The 20,879-nt window shown below is 42.1% G+C and overlaps 1 protein-coding gene across 2 annotated transcripts in view; it reads right to left on the minus strand.

Moving 5' to 3' along the window:
- Positions 1-20,507, minus strand: part of GLI2 (GLI family zinc finger 2) — a 308,719-nt gene extending 288,212 nt beyond the window's left edge. Inside the window, exon 1 of one of the 2 annotated variants that reach the window (XM_058195532.1) lies at positions 19,848-20,507. The gene's annotated coding sequence lies outside the window, so the exon portion shown is untranslated. The remainder of the gene's footprint in view (positions 1-19,847) is intronic. The other variant, XM_058195522.1, reaches the window with a different exon arrangement.
- Positions 20,508-20,879: the final 372 nt, after the last annotated feature.

Genomic DNA, 20,879 nt, shown 5'->3' on the forward strand with positions numbered 1-20,879 from the left:
TGATACAAAACAGAAGACAGAAAAGATGAATAAGTTTTTTAAAAACCATCTGGGATATTTTTATACTCTTCAGAGTTTACGTAGGACTGGGGCAGGTTATAACTATTATAAAATAAATGAAAAAATAAGAGAGAGAGAGAGAGAGAGAGAGGGAGGGGGAGAGAGAGAGCTCAATAAAGTTATGCATATACTATATTTTATTACCAATATTTATAAAGAAATGTAGTACTTGCATAAACCCCATTGAACTCGGTGGGAATCACAATGCAAAGTTTACTCAAAATGATTCCCTGTAGGTTCAATGGGGCCTGCTTCTTGGTAATTACATATAGGATTAAAACCAAAGGGATTATAAAGTTGAAACAGTCAGTCCAAATGCAATGTTTCTCTAGGGCACTGGAAACAATGGCATAACAGATCTAATGATAAACTGAAACAAATTAGTTTCCACAATGAGAAAGAAACTGGAGGATTTGTTTAGATCCTTGGGAGTTCTTGATTTTAACTTACAGTAGGAGATCCCACATGAAACTGACGCCATTCTGATTAAAAGCAGAAGAGCCAAATTCTTCTAAGCAAAGATTCACAACTCTACATGGCTGGATTTTTTTTTAATCTGATAAGTGTTGCAATATCAAATGGTGGGACTACAGGTTACAGTTCATTTAATGACAGCACTGAAAATAGTGACTTATGACCATTTCCCACACTTATGACCTTTGCAGAATCCCCGTGGTCATGTGACTATTTACATTCGGATGGTTAACAACTGACTCACATTTATGACGGTTGCAATGTCCCGGGTCACGCGATCCCTTTTTGCGACCTCCTGAACAAGCAAAGTCAATGGGGAGGCTAGATTCTCTTAACAACTGAGTTCCTAACAACAACTGCGGTGACTCATTTAACAGCTGTGGCAAGAAAGGTCATAAAACGTGGCAAAGCATAGTTTAGAAATGTCTCACTTAGCAACATGAATTTAGGGCTCAGTTGTGGTCATAAATTGAGGACTACCCATATAAAAGAAACAGCTGTCCACATCCAGGTTCTTGGCTTCCTTTGCCACTGCAGCTTTGGAGTAATTGAGAAATAGTCATCCACACTTTTACTACAGGTAATTTATTGGATTAGTAGAGGAAGAGATTACATAGTTGCAAAAGACTGAGAAAGAGAAGGGTTAAAACTAACATATGTTGTGCTTTCAAATTATACCAAAACATGTGGTGCTTGTCTTCCAAGCCTGGCACCAAGGAGCCTGTGGTCTGGCAAAAGTTTGGATTTCTGGTTTTGATTTCAGAAATCATCACAAACACTAAAGCTGAAAAGCTCTAAATAACATTTGAAGGGAAGGGCTATAAAATCCTCGTTTATATACCATACATGAAACTAGACATTGTTCTTCTTGGAGTTTGTGTTCCAATTCTGTCTTTATATAATTAGATATGAATAGATCCTTAAAGGAGGAGGAGGAGGAAGAGGAGGAGGAAGAAATTGGTACTATGTTAGATCTTGCTGTAAAAATCTTTTGGCAACAAAGCTGCTTAATCTCTGAGATTAATTCTTTATTTGAGAAGACAAGCAAAGAAAGAATCTTGGATACTTCTCTAGTCTGCAAGTATCAACATGGAACACTGCCTGGAATCTCCAAAGGCATGTTAATCCAATGGCTTTATCACGAAGTATCTGTCACTCTAAGAAAGCTGGATCGAGGCAAGATACAGTTGCTCTCATACTTTAACTCCTGATGCAAACGGTGATGGAGTTACCAACAATCTAATGAAACAAAGTCCTACTACTCTCTATATGAATAGAATAGAATAGAATAGAATTTTTATTGGCCAAGTGTGATTGGACACACAAGGAATTTGTCTTGGTGCATATGCTCTCAGTGTACATGATGGGAATGTATCCAGGTTGGTTCTCTCCTAGTGAGACGCCACAGATCCATGGAACTCTAATACATCGGCATGTATTTCCACCTTTAAATTAGTGGTGGGTTTCACTTACCTTTGCTACCATTTCTCTCACACATATTGTGCATGTGCAGAGAGTATTTGATGACGCCTGGACGGGTGGGCAGAGCCTCTCTCTGCCACTGCTATTGGTTCTCCTGAACTGGGGTGAACCAACTGCAACCTATCACTGCTATAATTAAGACATCTGAGCCGCAGTGGCAGAGTGGTTAGAATGCAGTACTGCAGGCTACTTCTGCTGACTGCCAGCTGCCTGGAATTTGGCAGTTCAAATCTCACCAAGCTCAAGGTTGACTCAGCCTTCCATCCTTCTGAGGTGGGTAAAATGAGGACCCCAAATTGTTGGGGCAATATGTTGACTCTGTAAACTGCTTAGAGAGGGCTGTAAAGCACTGTGAAGTGGTATATAAGTCTAAGTGCTATTGCTATATTCCCATTTCCAACTTCTTGCAGCAATTTGGAAGTCATTCCTAAAATTGCTCCAAAGTAGGTTGGGCTCCAGTAAAAGGGGTGTGCATAAGTGCACCCACGTGCCTACCGTCTGTCCTAATATTCCTTTTTTACTTACTCTTTTCATGTATCCAAATTATGTTTATACTTTTACCTGTTATCTTATATATGATTGAGAAATTAAATAAATAAATAAATAAATATATATAGTTACGTACATAGCATTTGTTCAAAACACCTCAAAGCAGCCCCATTTTTCTTTGGGTACCTATGGCAAGATTTGGAAAGGACACCCTGAGTAAAGGTGTTCCTGGCAGGTGCAACATACATTATCCAAAATTTTAACATCCCCCCAAATTTTAACCTAAGTATGTCTACTGTTGACCTCACCCCATTCCTAAGAGGTCGGTAAGAGGCATGCATAAGAGCACCAGCGTGCCTACCATCCCTGTCCTAATGTTTCTTCTATTTGTATCTATTTTAGGTACCCAATCCATGTTTATACTTACTACCTAATACATTCTTGACAAATAAATTAATTAATAAATTAATAATAATAATAATAATAATAATAATAATAATAATAATAATAATAATAATAATAATAATAATAATAATAATAATATATTAAAGAGATATTAGCATGTCATCTTGGACTCAAACATTATTAACAGTATTTAATGAATTAAACTCATTGAGATATTCTATATTATATTCTGGGTCAACAACTGAGAAAAGATTCAAAGACTACAAATGGTTATTCATAGGCAGACAGACAGCAAGTTGCTCCAGAAGTCAAAAGCCATACCAGTAGGGTTATGTTGGACTGAGATCTCAGCGGGAATCAGTGGCTCTATGAAAGAGCCATCCTCAGATGAACCCATAGCACTCTGCATCTCTGAAAATGGCCATCTCCTTTTAGGCAAAGGAACGTATATTTCCACTTCTTAAAGCGTCCACTTTTTAAGATTCTTTTCCACCACAGAATTTTAGAGAAGAATTCAATGAGGATAAAAGCCTCAGTCACGTGAATAGCTAACAAAAAGATGGAGGATACCGTGCAAGCTATCAACAGCACTGAGATCCTCAAAGAGAATTAACTGCCAGGCAAACCTGCTAAACAACACAGAATATTTGAGCTCCTGTAGCTCCCCATGTGTTATGTTTTATGCTGCTAATGGTCAAAAGAGAACAAAGAACATGGAAGTAAAGTGACCAATGAAAGCTGCACCTTGAGCACTGCACTTGGCTTGAGTTTTTGCACCCAGAACTGAGAGCTCTCTGGCCTGGATAGGGCAAGTGTAACATAACATTAAATGTTCTGAATGAAGGGCAATTTTAGTGCGACAATAAGGTACAGGAGGGCCCAGCTTTTAATTCTGCAAGTCATGACACTCAGCCCAAGAAAATAAGACTTTACATCTACTCTATGAAGTCATCTCTTCAGGTAAAGGGTAGAAGTCAAAAGCGCCAATATCTTGAGGGGTGATTGGTATGGGAAGAACATGAAGTCTGTCAACTGTAATAAAATTTGCAAAAGGGGGGAGTGGGGGGGGGTTTTCAAAAACCAGAGATTTACTGGTTGTGCTGCATGATCATAAAGAGCAAGGAGGCATTCGGGTCAATCATGGTCAAATAAGCAAAATTTGTCCTATTTAGGACTGGCCAGCTTCTTAAAATAGTGTGCATAATCACACACTATGGCCAACTTGCAATAATGCAATGCCACTTCCTCAGAACCAGGTCTGTATGCTTTTTTAAAAAAAACCTTTTGCATCAAATATCAAAGATACACTGGTGTAACTTGTACATCTCATGAGAGGCCATCCTATTCTGCCCTATAAGTCCTATATTACCTATATTCCACCAGTGTTGCCTCTTCCAATTCCAGCAATATGGATATATTTATGATTCATAATTTCATACACCAGTGGTGAAATCCAATTTTTTTTACTAGCAGTTCTCTGGACGTGGCTTGGTGGGCATGGCAAGGGAAGGATACTGCAAAATCTCCATTCTCTCCCCACTCCTGGGGCAATGATATTACAAAACTTTCATTCCCACCCCACTCAGGGGCCAGCCAGAGGTGGTATTTGCCGATTCTCAAAATTCTCCGCTACCAATTCTCCAAACTCCTCAACATTTCCGCTACCGGTTCTCCAGAACCTGTCAGAGCCTGCTGGATTTCATCCCTGCCATACACAAAATTCTGGTGAATATACAGCATGTGTCAATCAAGGAAGTTACTTTTGTGCAAATTCTTCATACATGTCACTCATATGATACATGGGATTTATTTCACAGATTATTTTTCTGATAGGTTTGTGCTTTTCTCCCGCTTGAAGTCAACCTTTGATTTTTCTTAAGACTCTTAACTTTAGCACAAGTTTTTAATAGGCAGAATATTTCATAACAGGCACGGCATTTTGGGCAGTAAAAACTAGACTTTAAACCTTGATCTTAGGCCACCAAGCTATCAAAGGCAAAATTGATGATCATAAGCCCAACCATAACCAATGTATCAAACCAGGGTGCTTTGTTTCTGTTTTTTGAGGAGAAAAATGACAGACTGAAGGACTTTCAATTATCTGATTGACAAGACTTCCATTTTTGAAAAGCAAAGCTAAAATCTACCTTCATATTCAGCATCTTGAGCTATATTTATGTGTCATTTGTCCTTCTCTTTCTTTAACCTTTGAATGAAAACAAGGAAAAAGCTGAAGGTATGATTAATACAGACATTCGCCAATGAGCAGCAATCCACAAATTATGTGTACACTTAGTATACATTTTTTGTGTATTAGCCCAAAACAAAATAGCCCCAAAGCCTCTATATTCATGCAGAGTGCTTCTTTTTTTCACCCTAGCAAGCGGGAGTCTCAACTACATACAAAATGAAGGAAAGGAATTCATCTTTTACACAGTACGTCCCCATAAACCAACAGACTTCCTATAAACCATTAATCTTTCTGCTGAGTAAACATCGCTTTCCATTTCCCTGACAGTTCCAAGATGGCAAACAAGCATTTAGCAGCAATCTACATTAAGAGTTTGGATGCTCCCCCCAACCCCCCGGTATGGCAATGTCCATTCAATCATGCACTCAATGATGCATTGTGGAATCTTTGGTCTTTCTGAACTTGGTGGTTTTCATCAAAATACTGCTTTGGACACTGATGATGTTGCCTAGTTTGGTAATGAAATGTCTGCAAGAAAACCACCAAGCTCAGAGAGCACCAAGGACCAAACAGCTTAACGCCAGGCTACAAATATTCTCTTCTATGATAGGTTCCTTAATTTCATTGTTTCTTCCATTTTTTCCCCCAGAAACCTTGTTTGAAAAAAATTGTTGCTGTTTGCCTTATACATACATATATAAATGATATGGATGTAATATCCTCACAGCTTACATAAAAAAGAAGTTTGAAATGGTACACAAGGCAAGTTTGCTGATAATATTACTTGAAATAATCCCAGATTTCTTTTATTTATTTTTTTCTCGTTGTTTCTCAAAATCTTACATCCCCAAACTGGAAAGTTCACTGAAATGTCTTAATCTACAACAGGGGCTCTGGCAGCCCACAGGCCGGATGCATCACGGATAGGCCACACCCACCCTGGCTCCACAAAGGGAAAAAAGTCATGATGCGTTGTGATGTGTCACGTGATGCAATTGAGTTTGACACCCGTGATCTACAACAAACAAGATGTGCTCAACTAGCAAACAATCAGTCATCGTCATCATCATCATCATCATCATCATGCATGTTCACAATCAATAATACAGGAAATGGGCTCAAATACTGAAACACATTCTTAAATTTATCATAAATTATGATACTTATAGAGCTGCTATTAGCATAACCCTAATTCATAATGGCATCTAAAACAAATTCATCACACCCAGCAATATAATGATTTGATTTATACTGAAAAGGAAAAAAAATACCTCTGGAGAACAAAATTAAACTTGCAAGATATACGTGCTTCTCAAGCATGTTTTTTGTTTGTTTGCTTGCTTGCTTGCTTATTTTTAAGCATCAGAATAACTAAATTATTAAAAAGGAGGGTGGGCAAATGCTTCTCTGAAATTAAATCACATGTTTGATTCACGTTCACACGTCCAACGGTTATTAATGTCAAGCTGTAGTGAAGATACTCAAGAAAATCATTACCATTCAGAGCCACTAACAGCTATTAAATCTCCATCAATTCAACTTAACACAAGTGTACTTCAGGGCCCTTCCAATTGCAGCTCAGAAGCTCCTGTTTGACTTTATTCTATTGTCCTCTAAGTCACAAAAGGGCCCTTGCTGAGGATGTCTCTGAAAAAGAATCTTATGTCTTATAGACCTGATGTTCTTTTAACAGATTTTTCCTTAATCAACAGATCCCACACACCCTTTCTCTACCAATGGATTAAAATAAAAATGGGAGAGAGTTTTAGGATAACTTCAGCAAGTTAGCACAAACAAGGAGGGAACAAACTATATTAACGTTACAAGTTTTCCCCTCACTTCTTGGAGACAGGAGGAAGGTGTTGTGTCCCAGGCCCAAGTAGGTAGTAGGAAACTCAGTCAGTGTAAAAACAAACAAACTTTATTAAAACAGTTCAACTAAATTAAAGCAAATTCCTCCCAACACAATTCCTCAGTCCTATCACCAACCTTGGTCCAACTAGGCAAACTGCCAAAGGCCTTTCTTGGCAAAAGTTCAGAAGACACCGATACAAAACAAATGCAACAAGACGAAGCTATCAACTTTGTTTTCCAGCAAAGAGTCCAAACGCCGTCACTGGTCTTTTAAGCTGTATGGGAGGGGCCAATCATCTCTTGGCCCTATTCCCAAGTCATCCTCTTTGCTTCAGCTGTTATCTTGCCTTCTGGCAGCTCTTCTCATGCGTGCATTAGGAACAGGCTCCTCCTGTTCCTCTGCCTCACTACTGTCTACCTCTGGAGGCTCTGGAATCCATACATCACTCCCCGATGGCCCTGGCCCCACCTCTGCCTCCGATGCAGAGGCCTCATCCGGGCCTTCCCCAGCCTCCAGGACTGGCCCATGTTCTTCCTCAGCTTCATCGCTGTCTGACTCTGTTGCCAGCTCCGCAGGCTGCTGGTGGACCACAACAGAAGGCAAGAAATATTTAATCTGGAAAAAGTAAGGTAAATAAACTTCTCGACTTGTGACCACAATGGGGACCAACTTTGTTGCTAAGTGACATAGTCATTAAGTCAGTAGCACCCAATTTTACAAAAAAAAAAAAAATTGGCTGCAGTTATAAAATGAATCACGCAATCATTACATGAGTCCAGCTTCCCCCAATGACTTTGCTTAATGGGAGCCAGCTTGGAAGATCACAAAGGGGGATTATGTGACCACAGGACTTTGGAAGACTTGTGAATACATGGCAGTTGCCCAACATCTGAATCTTGATCAGGGATGCTGCAACGACTGTTAAGTGCGACCATCAGTCATAAGTCACTTTTTTTCATCACCACCATAAATGAATAATTGTAATTGGACAACTCCCTGTGTATCTCATTTCAGCACAGAGAGCTCAGTTCTGATTCTGGGTTTGTTGCTATTGCTCATTTAAATCCTCAGGATTTCAATCAATGTTGAATGCGCAGTGGAACTGCGTCCATAGCCTATGCCTATAACATTCCAGATAGTTACCACAGTCTAATGTGACCAAATGCAGGCCTGCCATCAACTGGACAATGGGTCCAAACCTATTCCCTGCTCTGTATTTGGTAATTAAATGGATGGAACATGGAAAGGTCACTTCATGAAACAATCTAAATGTTAAGCCAAATAGATTTCAAGTTGGCCAGCACCTGGCTGGCTGACCAGCCTTCTTAAGTAGTCTTGAACTTTGGAAATAAACCATGTAAGCAATTGATCTCCAAATCCCATGATTTTGGGGTGCCACAACTGAGCATCACACTGTCCAGGTTATGTCAGTATTCCTCTGTTAGATGACTGAACATGTAGCTGGACTTTTTTTTTGCAGATGTGCCATGCTGTTTGAGAATTCTGCCTGCCATGGGTCCAGTCTTTTTGGGAGGACCACCCCACCCCCAAGCTGGAGAAGGTTGACTTACAGGTTTGTGGTGTGTCAAACAAATGCATGAGGTAGCCAACATTGCTGACTCCAACTCTGAATGAATACCCAATTTCCAATAGCTGCATGATGGATCTAAATAATTATTTGATGGGGAAACTATTCAAATATTCATCCTGATAGAAATAAAACAGGCCTTGGCATTCAAAGGCAAACTGGTTGACATAAAGACTGGTTGCGCCCACAAAGGCACTCTGATACCTACCGGCAGGAGTGAAATCCAGCAGGTTCTGACAGGTTCTGGAGAAACAGTAGCGGAAATTTTGAGCAGTTCGGAGAACTGGCAAATACCACCACTGGCTGGCCCCAGAGTGGATGGGAATGGAGTTTTTGCAACATTCTTCCCCCAGGAGTGGGGAGGGAATGGGGATTTTGCAGTATCCTTCCCTTGTAGTAGGGTGGGAATGGAGATTTTGTAGTATCCTTCCCCTGCCACACCCGCCAGGCCCTGCCACGCCCACTAAGCCACGCCCACAGAACCGGTAGTAAAAGAATTTGGATTTCACCACTGCCTACTGGTACTTGTAAAATCCAAGAATGTACATTCCTTTCCTGATATATAATTGCCTACTTTTTTCTTTCTACCTGGCATGATGCACCATAAATAAAAAAAAGGGGGGAGGGAATGGATAGAACATTATGGTAGTCTAGAAATACATTAAAAAGTCAACAAGCAAAACACCTCTGATATTGTAAGCAAAATCCGCTGAGATGAATGATTATTTGTTTACTATCTTTAGGTGACCCCTTCATAGATTACTGCCTTGTCGTGGTGAAGGGGCTTGTGTAGCTCAATGAAGCTATGAGCTCTGCCATGCAGGGATACCCAAGACGGACAGGTCATAGCAGAGAGTTCTGACAAAATGTGATCCACTGGAGAAGGAAATGGCAACCCACTCCAGTATCTTTGCCATGAAAACCCCATGGACAGTACAAAAAGGAAAAATGTTATGATGCCGGAAGATGAGCCCCTCAGGTCGGAAGGTGTCCAATATGCTCCGGAGGGCTAGTACTAGTAGTGCCAGATAGAATGAAGCGACTGGGCCAAAGCCGAAAGGACTCTCAGCTGTGGATGTATCTGGTGGTGAAAGGAAAGTCCAATGCTGTAAAGATTTTTTCTCCATAGGAACCTGGAATGTAAGATCCATGAATCAAGGTAAGCTGGACGTGGTCAAACAAGAGATGACAAGACTGAACAGCGACATCTTAGGAATCAGCGAACTAAAATGGACAGGAATGGGTGAATTTAATTCAGATGACCATCAGGTATACTACTGTGGGCAAGAATCCTTCAAAAGAAATGGAGTAGCCTTCATAATCAATAAAAGAGTAGGAAAAGCAATACTGGGATACAATCCTCAAAATGACAGAATGATCTCAGTTCGAATCCAAGGCAAACCATTCAATATCACAGTAGTCCTAGTCTATGCCCCAACCACGGGTGCTGAAGAGGATGAAACTGACCAGTTCTGTGAAGCCCTACAGCACCTTATAGAATTAACACCAAAAATGATGTCCTTATCATCATGGGGGATTGGAATGCTAAAGCAGGAAGCCAAAAGATAACCGGAATAACAGGCAAGTTTGGCCTTGGAGTACAAAATGAAGCAGGGCACAGGCTGATATAGAATTCTGTCAAGATAATATGATGGTCATAGCAAACACTCTTTTCCAACAACCCAAGAGACGACTCTACACATGGACATCACCAGACGGTCAACACAGAAATCAGATTGACTATGTGCTCTGCAGCCAAAGATGGAGACGCTCTATACAGTCAGTAAAAACGAGACCAAGAGCTGACTGTGGCTCAGATCATGAGCTTCTCCTTGCAAAATTTAGGCTTAAATTGAAGAAAGTAGGGAAAAGTCCCAGGCCACTCAGGTATGAACTAAACCATATCCCTGATGAATATACAGTAGAGGTGACAAATAGATTTAAGGAAGAGTGCCTGAAGAACTATGGATGGAAGTTCGCAACATTGTACAAGAGGTAGCAACTAAAACAATCCCAAAGAAAAGGAAAGGAGAAGAAAGCAAAATGGCTGTCTGAGGAAGCTTTGCAAATAGCTGAGGAAAGAAGAGAAGCGAAAGGCAAGGGAGAAAGAGAAAGATACACCCAGTTGAATGCAGAATTCCAGAGAATAGCTAGAAGAGATAAGAATACATTCTTAAATGAACAGTGCAAAGAAATAGAAGAAAACAATAGAATAGGGAGGACCAGAGATCTCTTCCAAGAAAACTGGAGATATGAAGGGAACATTTCATGCAAAGATGGGCATGATAAATGACCAAAGTGGCAGGGACCTAACAGAGGCAGAAGAGATTAAGAAGAGGTGGCAAAATTACACAGAAGAACTATACAAGAATGAGTTTAACATCCCTGATAACCATGATGTGGTAGTCACTGACCTTGAGCCAGACATCCTAGAATGTGAAGTCAAATGGGCCTTAGGAAATCTGAGCAACAACAAAGCTAGTGGAGGAGACAGTATTCAAGCTGAGCTATTCAAAATCTTAAAAGACGATGCAGTAAAGTGCTACACTCAATTTGTCAGCAAATTTGGAAAACGCAGCAGTGGCCACAAGATTGGAAAAGGTCAGTTTACATTCCAATTCCAAAGAAAGGCAATGCCAAAGAATGGTTAAACTATCGCACCATTGCACTCATTTCACATGCTAGTAAGGTTATGTTTTAAAATCCTATAAACTAGGCTCCAGCAGTATGGGGATTGAGAACTACCAGAAGTATAGGCAGGATTTTGAAGAGGCAGAGGAACTAGAGATCAAATTGCCAACATACGCTGGATCATGGAGAAAGCTAGGGCGTTCCAGAAAAACATCTACTTCTGCTTCATTGACTATGCTAAAGCCTTTGATTGTGCGGATCACAACAAATTGTGGCAAGTTCTTAAAGAGATGGGAGTACCAGACCATCTTATTTGTCTCTTGAGAAACCTGTATGCGGGTCAAGAAGCAACAGTGAGAACTGGACACGGAACCACTGATTGGTTCAAAATTGGGAAAGGAGTCCAGCAAGGCTGTATACTATCACCCTGCCTATTTAACTTATATGCAGAAAACATCATGAGAAAGGCGGGGCTGGATGAATCAAAAATTGGAATTAAGATTGCCAGAAGAAATATCAACAACCTCAGAGATGCCACTTTAATGGCAGAAAGCAAAGAGGAACTAAAAAGCCCCTTGATGCGGGTGGAGGAGGAGAGTGCAAAAGTTGGCTTGAAACTCAACATTAAGAAAATGAAGATCATGGCATCCGGCCCTCTCAATTCCTGGCAGATAAATGGGGAAGAAATGGAGGTAGTGACAGATTTTATTTTCCTGGGCTCCAAGATCACCGCAGATGTGGACTGCAGCCAAGAAATTAAAAGACTCTTGCTCCTGGGGAGGAAAGCTATGGCAAATCTAGACAGCGTACTAAAAAGCAGAGACATCACCCTGCCAACAGAAGTGCGTATAGTCAAGGCTATGGTTTTCCCAGTTGCAATATATGGCTGTGAAAGTTGGACCATAAGAAAGGCTGAGCACCAAAGAACTAAGGCCTTTGAACTCTGGTGCTGGAGAAGACTCCTGCGAGTCCCTTGGACTGCAAGGCAAACAAACAAGTCAGTCCTAGAGGAGATCAACCCTGACTGCTCTTTAGAAGGCCAGATCCTGAAGATGAAACTGAAATACTTTGGCCACCTAATGAGAAGGAAGGACTCACTGGAGAAGAGCCTAATGCTGGGAAAGATTGAGGGCAAAAGAAGAAGGGGACAACAGAGAACGAGGTGGCTGGATGGAGTCACTGAAGTGGGCATGAGCTTGGGTGGAGTCCAGAGGATGGCGGAGGATAGGAAGGCCTGGAGGAACATTGACCATGGGGTCATGATGGGTCAGACACAAGTTCGCAACTAACAACAACAACAATCTTTGGGTGCAAGACAACCAGGAAATACTAAGAAATACTAAGATAGTGCACTAGTCTGAGAAGCTGAAAAAATATTGAAGATGATGATGGCCATTATAGCTACATGGACTTGTCCACATGTCACCAGAAAAAAACTAAAAGGGCACTTTTTTACTTCTGATAGGGAGAATGTTGTATACATTGGAACTTCTCTGAGTATTTTCAGAATTCCATTTAGTAGACATGCCAGAAATTAATCCAGAAATTTCAGCAAGGAGAACACATATTCTATAATTCAACTGAGCCTGTTTTTCTTTTCTGAGTACTATGCCTGGCTACTCAGGCTGATCCAAAAATCTTCCTTAACTTCCTCAGAGAATCTTTTTAAAATATCAAGCAAACAAACTTCATGCCGCCTTAAACATTTCCTTTCATGTATCTCCAGAAAATGATAATTGAGGATAAGCTATTCCTTGATTGCATTTTCTGCTAATAGGTAGCCTTAGTTTTCCATTAAAAGGAAAGAAAGAAAGAATAAAACTATTGTTACAATCATGTTAAAGACTTGACGGCATGTGAATGTAAAAATCCCATACAAATGCTGAGGACAGAAAATGCCTGTAAGAAGTCCACTGGTGATTGTTAATAGGCAGCAAATGTGTCCATCAGCATTCACCAGGTTGCTACCAGTGTATGTGTGCACACACAAACAACACACACCCATTTTCATATATTCACCAGCTTTCTCTAAGACAGTCAGCAAATTTAACTGAGCATAATAACAATTTAACAAGCAGCCACAAGTTATTGGGGGATCAAGTAAAAGATTGCTTGTAAAGTACTTTGTCCTACAAAGGTATCCACCGGCCAATGAGAAAATGTGGTTATTTGGGAGACATTATCTGAAGCTAATAGAAGATAAGCATCTTATATGTGCTAAATTCAGTTTTCCCCTCTCCTGCCAGGCAGGCACACAAAAGAAATAAAACAGGAGACTTGAGAATAACTACTGTTCAGTGTCTTAGAAATCAAGTATGACTGAATCATAAAGAGGGAACAGTTCAAATGATTCCCCCTCCCTCCCACCTAAGTTCCTTGAAAGAAAACCTAGCAGTGTAATTGGTCTGGAAACCCCATTTAATTACAGGGTTCGAGTCCAACTGGAAAGGGAAAGAACTTCATTTCAACCGCACCACCTGAGATCATCCAGATACTGAAACTATTTGCAAGTTGACAAAAACATTTGCATCATAAAACACGCCAAGGCAGTGGGCCGAGGCAAGGCAGATGTGGAATGTGCAAAGATCAGGGCACTAAAACAATTGGGGCTGTAAATAAGGACGAGTAATCAGCAATCATTGCAACTCAGGGGTTTAAATGCCAGGCAATTAATGGGCTTCGTTTCTACTGAAAGGAAATACTTTATCATAAGCTATCCTGTGAGCAGCCAAGAGCCTTGCATCTGACCCTCACAAAGGTATGAAAAGAGGGAGAAAAGCATTGATAATTGGGCTTTCTGTCCAGTCACGCACATTACACAAACTTTCTCCCTCTGAACCGTTAGGAGCACAGCTGTTTCCTGCACTTTCTACTGTATGTCTTACTGTAGAAGACACAATGAGAGAAAGGAGGGAGAGAGGGAGAGAGAGGGTTTCTCTGGCAAAAAGGTGGGAAGGGGCGCCGGAGGGGAAGGCAGAATTCAACCTAGTGCTAAAAGTTCCTTTGATTTCCGCTGTTGTTTTTGGTTCATTAAATTTTCCACAGATTTGCAGAGAAGAAAAAACATGATCAATAAACCCTGACAAAAGCGAACGTGTGAAAAAGGCAAGAGAAAGGCAAAGGGGGAGATAAAAGGGAGATCCTGATTTCAGAGCCAGATGACCAGAGCTTTGGGCCGCTGAAGAATTTGAATAGGCCATCATTTCTTTACAGCTTTTCACTTTCTTTCTCCGCCTGACTGTTGGAACTCTTCAGTCAATACAATAGTAAATGCACTAAAACTGGTTTTCTTATGCTAATGGATGGGATCGGGCACTCAGAGTTAAAACACACTTCCCACCAATGTGTGTTCTTTTTTCTCCTTTTTTTTTAAAAAAAAAAATACATTAACCTATTCAAGTTAACCCAAAACTTCAGAGCCTGCTTAAAGCTTAACCTCCCCCATGCACAAAATTAATGTGGGTTCTGTTCCCACCTACTCTTTTTAGCAGCAAAGAGGCAGAAAAAGTCTTCAATCAGGGTAAGGTTTCTTTTAAAAGCCTTTCAGATGAGAGAAATGAAGACTGAAAAGGAAGGAACGGAAAATCAGCATCTAGAATTTTAGCCTGTCTTATTTCATTCAAACACTGAATGAAACTAAGTAATAGTAATACTTAATAACAGGAATAACAATACTTTGTAATTCATTTCAAGGGGAAACTCTATTCTGCGTTTCTATAAATCTCTGTAAGTTCTGGCCCCATTATTCTGGATAGCCAAGGTCACCAGAAACTAAATTTCATAAACTTTCTTCAAGGTTTAAATAAATGGTTTCATTCAGTTATGCCTCCTGGATAATATATTATGATAGCCATTTTTAAATAAGAATTTTGTTGTCTTTATGGCTTTGCGTGCTAAAGAAGTTATTGACCCTAAAGGGTTTACCTTCAAAATGTTAACAATAAAGTCCAATTCTTTCCCCCCCCCCCATAGTCGCCCTAATGTTGAGGATGTGTCAAACACTTTTCAGGCAAATTAACACAAAGCAATCTACTTCATTCACAAAAATCCAGATAGCCAAACCCCGCAGTTTAGAAGCAAACATTCACAGCCCAGTAAGTGTCAGAGAAGGCTTGGAGCCATAATTAGATAATAACCACGTTTTAAAAGAAAGGGGCATTGAAAATAAGCTCGCTCTTTTTTTTTTTAACCTACTCCTTCAAAAATCTTTTGGTAAGATGGTGAAGTGTGCTCACTCTAAGGAAAGCAATGGTTGGGTATTTGCTACACAAATACACACAGAGAGTTTTGGAAAGCTGCTTGCTGCATTTGCTTTCTTTGCTAATCTGTCCTGGAAACTCTGTTGTGAACAAGGCACTTCTGAGAATACAAAAAGCTTGAAGGATTTGTGTATCTTTCAGGACACAGTGCAAACAACTGGCTTACAGTAGGCCACCAGAAGTTGAGCGAGCAAGCTTAGCAACATTTATTCAGCTTCTATAAATGCTGTGGATGTCTCTAGAAGAGATTGCTCTGCTAGGAGGAGTTGCCCCTTAAAAAGTACATATGCTCAAGGCTATTTTTTTTTTCTTCAAAAGCCAAGATATTCTATGCCCTAAATAAAACTGAAAACTCTCTCTAGAGGAGCCACCACAGCAAGTTATACCCCAAAACAAGTAATTTAAAAATAAAAGTGCATTACATTTTGCAGAGAAGTATTTCTTGAGATGCCTTGCGATGAATACTTGGCAGAGAACTGCCCGTGTAGTTTTTACTTTGTGAACGATAAAGCTGACAACTCGTTTGCATTTGTTCAGAATGTAACAGGAGCTTAAGATCAACAGATGATACTTCAGGGGGGGAAAAAAGGATTATGCTGCAGCACCTCAAGATAGTTTTAAAGGCTACACTAAATCCACAATACGATTCCTCCACTGTCCGCTACTTTATCTTTTTGGGGGAGGGGGGGAACTTCAGCTTGCTTTTCCAGCATTGTCATCCTGCACTAGCTTTATACTATATTCTTTCAAGTTTATGAGAATTCCAAACATAAAACTTCTGCATATAGACTAGCACTGCTAGATGTAACATGCATGGATTAATCACCCTAACCTAAGACAATCTAATAGGAGAAAAGAGAAAAACAACAATAGGAAAGGGCCTGAATATTTCACCTTATTTCTTAAATGAATAATAACTACTGCAAACATCACCAAACATACATGAAGATACCCCCACCTATATCACCAAACATACATGAAGATACCCCCACCTATATCCCCTCCTGGATGTTAAGAAAAAAGGATATGAAAAGGAAGCTGGAACCCATCTTCCTAAGGACATATTTTCTTTTGCAGAGCAGTTAACATTTCTAGGCGCTTCAAAGTGATGCATTTAAGTCTACAAGTGGATTCAGGATCAAATTATTCTTTCACCACACCTGCATTTTCAAAGATTATCTCTTTTGGAAAAGCCACACCACAGAATGAAAAAAAGCCATTAAAGAGAAAACAGTGATTATCAGATAGAAGAAACAGTTCTATCTTCTAAAAATTATGGGCAGCCTATCTAAAGCCTTTAGAAAGATTATAGACTCTGCAATTTTCTTGGCAAGATTTTTGGAAAGTTGCCTTATGTTTAATTGTCCCACAAAAAGTTCCACTGAAAGTAATTTCCTTGAGAGACAAGCATGATAGAAAAGACCATACCTGATGAGATATTATATACTGTAGCTGTCATTTATTTTGAGGGCAAGTCAAAGGCAAATGTTGTCACCACTTCCTAAAGCACACGGGGCAAAATGGAAATCACTTCAAGCAAATTTTAAAAACCACACACACAAACACAGAGGAGACACTGGTGTGCGAACTATGTACAATGAAGATTTGCAGCTAGGAAAACCTCCGATATCAGTAAAAAATTATTTTCCAAGTGAAGGAAAGTAATTTGATTTGCTTCGTGTACACACACACACACAAGTAAATTTGCTTTACCTTCAGCCTGGTACACAGAAAATCACAAAAAAGGATTCACTTAAATCTAAGGGAGCTAGAACAAATAGATGAAATCCATGCAGCTTTGCAAGAAATCAGTTTTTCCCCTTTCTGTATATTTTGGATTTTAGCGTTTATTTACTCTATCCTTTTGGCACAGGGTCCAAGGGACATGCCAATACAATATTTGTTTAAATGCTATTTTATGCAGCAGGCAAGAGAAACGTTTACTTTTGAATTCTTGGCAATCCCCTGAGACCCAATTGCATAAAAAAAGTAATTTTTACAATTGCTTTTTATTGGCAGCAGTCAAATAGTACATGAACTGCAAAAGTGTACCCAGTATTTTAGAAACTATATAAAATAAAAGAAACCAACGTAAACTATCTGTAAGTGTATTAAGGATTTAAAAGACGAAACCTCATAGATTTCAATCTATGCTATTCATTTCTCTATTCTGTAATGAGTGTACTGCCAAGGGTACACCTAAACTCAGTTTTATTATGTTAGATACATTCTGAATTGTTACCAGGTTGCTGTCTCTTACATTTGTTAGAAAGAAATGCTCATTTGGGGAAAAATATTGGACTTACTGATGAGCAAACTTACATAAAATCAATGATAAAGGGCAGTGTAGTTTATCAGAATACTGTCGGTATATATACCTAGAGAAAGTTAGACTTCCCATTCAAATGCAAAAGAATCTTTCCCACTTCTTAAAACTTAGCTTGTTTTTATTTTCTCCCCTTATGTAATTTTGTCCAACACAGTTAGTTCTGTGGCCTTTATGATGAAAGGTGACCAATGGTGTGAAAAACTTGTTTTGTTGCAAGCCACATGTGTAGATGAGATAAAATTTAATGAGAAACTAAACTCTTATGTTGCCAGATGTTCCCGGTTTAAACCAGCCCAAGACTTCTCAGCACCTCTCTCCACACACACAACTTTACAAGCCCACAGCTGCCTCCAAACCTCGGCTCCCTAGAGAAGAAAAGGTACAAGAGGCCCCTGGCTATTATTCATCGTATTCTTTTGCGGGTGCTGACCGCTAAGAGTTTCCAATCTCGGCGCACTTCTAGTTAAATAAAGCCCAAGCCTAACAGCGCCTCGAGCAACCCTTGGAGGCAAAAAGTGTGCAGTTCCGCCGGGATTGGATACTTCTAACAGGGAAACCCCAGCAAATGACAGCAATCGAGTGGCGGGTGTGTTTTGCGGTTGAGAAGGGCACCCTGACGAGTTGAGTTCCTTCTCTTTGCAATTGTTTTCAGCCCCGGGGGGGAGGGAGGGAGGGAGGGAGAGAGAGAGAGAGAATGAATCCCCCCTTTGCTCTTCAAACCCTTAATAGGATTGGCGCCCAGTTCGCTCCACGCCGCTCCCCGACACACGCGGATCAAGTTGCAGAGGTGGATGGTTGAAATTCCTTCGCAAATATACTTGCTGAAAGATAGCTTCGGGGACCGGGGAAGGATGGGATGGTGGAGAAGGGTGGAGGGGTGGGTGGGTAAGAAAACATCGCGGCTGGGAGGCGAGTGCGCGGAGTTAACTCGTACCCAGAGGTCTCTCTCTCTCTCTCTCCCTCTCCCTCTCTCTCCCTCTCCCTCTGTCTCTCTGTCTCTCCCACTCTCTCTGTCCCTCTCCCTCTGTCTCTCTCCCTCCCTCTCCCCAACCCACACACCCAGGGAATAAGCCTACAGGAACTTCGGCCACGTTCCCCCTGTCTCTGGAAAGATACAAAAATAAACCTTGCGTTGCAAAAGGAGTGACTGTCAGGTTGTTACATCACAGCGCCACGAGGTTGCCGCCTTAGATCGCCGCACGCACTTCACAGAAGCATCATCCCTAGCAGCAGCAGCGGCGGCACATACTCACACAAGGGGCGCACACACATCCTGCAACTCGGTCCAAACAAAGTATTCGGAAAATATAGTCCCGGGGGCGACCCCGAAGATGCTTGGCAGACAAAGTACGGGACGACCCCCATCCGCACCCCAATCCGCTGAATCCTTACAACATTGGGCAAACGTGGAGAGAGGGGAGCAGACGGAGCCGAATCGAGCCTCTCTCTGGTCCCATAATGGACCAGCAGACTCTCTACCTGAGGCCGTTTCCAGGCGACCTGCCCGCGAAGAGGACAGAAAGCGCGGAGACCTCTGTTCCCCCACCACAGCCCACTCCGCTGCAGAAGGCCGGCGGGACGGGAGATGGGCTTCTTTCTCCCTTCGCTCGGCTTCACATTACGGCAGGATCGGGCCTAGCCAGTTCACCTCCCCTCCAGTCCCCACTTCCCTTCCCCTCTTCTGTCCCATTCGCCCCCGGCTAGCTCGCTCTTTTTCGGCTGCAGCGGGGCAGCCAGGCGCTGCCGCTAAGTTTTTGGAGCCGCTTCTTTAGTCTCCTCTCTGCAACCTCTCCTTGCGCGGTGGGGGGGTGGGGGGCGTCCTGCCCCAACTTTTTTTTTCTTTCCCCTACGGGCCGTCACACCCACCCGAGAAGAGGAGGAGGCGGGAAAACGCGTGTGATTCTCCCCTGTCCACGATCTCTCGGAAGGAGCCGAGGAATCTCTCAGCTCAGGAAGCCGCGTCCCCCGACCCAGCCCCTCCCCAGGAGAAATGCCCCAACGCTGAGGCGGGGACACACACACACGCAACCCTCCCCCTCAGCAAACAAAAGTCACGATCGGCTCTGCGGGAACAGCGACTTTACCCCTAAAGAGAAGTTTTCACGCGGCCAGCGGCTGTTCCGGCTCCAGAGCAGGGCGGCGAGCCCAGCTCCCCATCGTCCACTTCAGGGGGCGCGGAAGAGCGAGTGGGGTTCACTGGCCCGGCTTCCTCTTTTTGTGCTCCGTCGCTCTGGGCCCCCTCTTTTTTCTTTCTTTCTTTTTTTTTTTAAAGAAAGGCGAAGTCTCTGTTGCTGCTGCTGTTGCTGCCGGCCCTTCCCGAGTCCCGACCCTCGCGCGGATTCTTTCCCCTTCTTTCTCCCGCTCCGAGGCTCATTGATGATCGCCGGGGGGGAAAGGGGGGGGAAAAGGGGGGCGGGAGAGTTTAAAAAAGTGTCGAGCGCCCCTGCTGCTGGCGTCTTTCTGCCCTTCTGCCATCCATCATCCCTGCGTAGGACATCAATATACGCACGCTCGGGGGAGAATTAAGGCAGACGGAGAGGAGGAGAGGGAGAGTTCTGTTTTCGCCCACCGCCAATTGAGGAAAGTTCAAAAAAACAAGAAAAGAAAAGAAAAGAGGGGCGAACCAAAGGGGAGGAGAAAAGAAATCCGTCTCTCTCTCTTTCTTTCTCTCTCTGTCTCTCTCTCTTCCAACTTTTGAAACCCAGTTGGGGTTTGGTTAACTCAAGTCAGATGATCTCCGGAACCCAAATCCATTGACTGATCTGTTTTCATTCTAATCCGCGGCGGCTGCTCCTCCTTCTCCTCCTCCCCGCCCTGAAGTCAACTGCACCATTAGCTCTTCCAGAGAGGCCGGCCTTCCTCGCATACCGGAGGGGAAAGGAGGTGCCGCGAGTGGCGGGTGGGGTGGGGGTGGGGGGAAGGAAGAGGCGGAAAAAGGAGCCGGCGCAGCGGGAATTAAGCATCTCGAATTGCGCTTCGAAGAACAAGAAGATTCCCCCCTGAAGCGGGGAATCCCCCCCCCTCTCTCTCTCACACACACACACACAAACACACACTTACTTTAGCCAAGGCGCAGGTCACGTGGGGCAGCCGGCCGAGCGAAACGTTCGGAAGTT

The sequence above is a fragment of the Ahaetulla prasina genome, chromosome 1 (assembly GCF_028640845.1).
Source record: "Ahaetulla prasina isolate Xishuangbanna chromosome 1, ASM2864084v1, whole genome shotgun sequence".
NCBI classification, from domain to species: Eukaryota; Metazoa; Chordata; class Lepidosauria; order Squamata; family Colubridae; genus Ahaetulla; species Ahaetulla prasina.